Source organism: Pseudomyrmex gracilis, unplaced genomic scaffold (genome assembly GCF_002006095.1).
Source record: "Pseudomyrmex gracilis isolate BER0280 unplaced genomic scaffold, ASM200609v1 scaffold_6, whole genome shotgun sequence".
Classification (NCBI taxonomy): Eukaryota; Metazoa; Arthropoda; class Insecta; order Hymenoptera; family Formicidae; genus Pseudomyrmex; species Pseudomyrmex gracilis.
The window spans coordinates 248,481-249,443 of NW_018020590.1; positions in this window are offsets into that span (position 1 = coordinate 248,481).

Here is a 963-nt window from a genome sequence, read left to right on the forward strand (position 1 = left end):
GGCGGAAGGGAGGGGGAGAGAGGGAGTTTACGCGGACATCCGTGTCAGCCCGGTGACGGCCATTTTGCGAAAAACTTTCGATTTGTTTGCACACGCCGTAGCGAACCCGGAGGAACGACTAATACCGACGCGTATGCTCAGCATGCCGCGCCGCTCCGCGTCCCTTCTCTCCTCATTCTCTCTCTCTCTCTTTCTCTTTCTCTCTGTCCATCGTTTTATACTCCGTCGTATCAGTTCGCGACCGAAAACTTTTCGGTACCCGGCGGACCGGCGTTTCTCTTCGCTCCGAGACCGGCGACATCCAAACTGGAGTCGTGTAGCAACGAAGGGAGTAACAACGTCGGGATGACACATCCGCGTAAGCTCTTTTAGTCACTGTCTCTCTTGAGACTGATGATACGCCAAATTGCTCAGATTCCGAAGGTGATCGAGAGCAAACATTATTTGCGCACGCAGCGTCGCGGCGACGCTGTCGTCGCAGTTGGTATCGCGACGATAATGCCTTCGGGGGCAATGAAGAAAAAAACGGACGGTTAGTAATCAACGTCGATAAACTGCCGATGACAGCGAGCGAGAGAGAGAAAGAGATAGTCACTTTTTTTCCTGTGTGTGCTCATCGAAAGAGCGAATCAGAAGGCTACCGTGCGTTTCGCAATGTGAGGAATCAAGTGGCGCAGTGCGAAAATGCGTTTCGGCCGACAAAAACCGAGCCGAAACGACAAAATCGGAGCAATAGGCCATTTAATAACGATATAATTCCGTTCCATCGGAATTGGCCATTCATCGAGGGCGAGCGACGCGTAAAAGGCAATCGTAAAGATGCGCGATCGAAAATCACGACAGGACGTTCCTCGTTAAAAAGGTCAATAAAACGGATCGAGTATACATCTACATATATGTATAAGAATATCGGGAATGTGTGTGCGTGAGAGAGAGAGAGAGAGAGAGAGAGAGAGAGAGAGA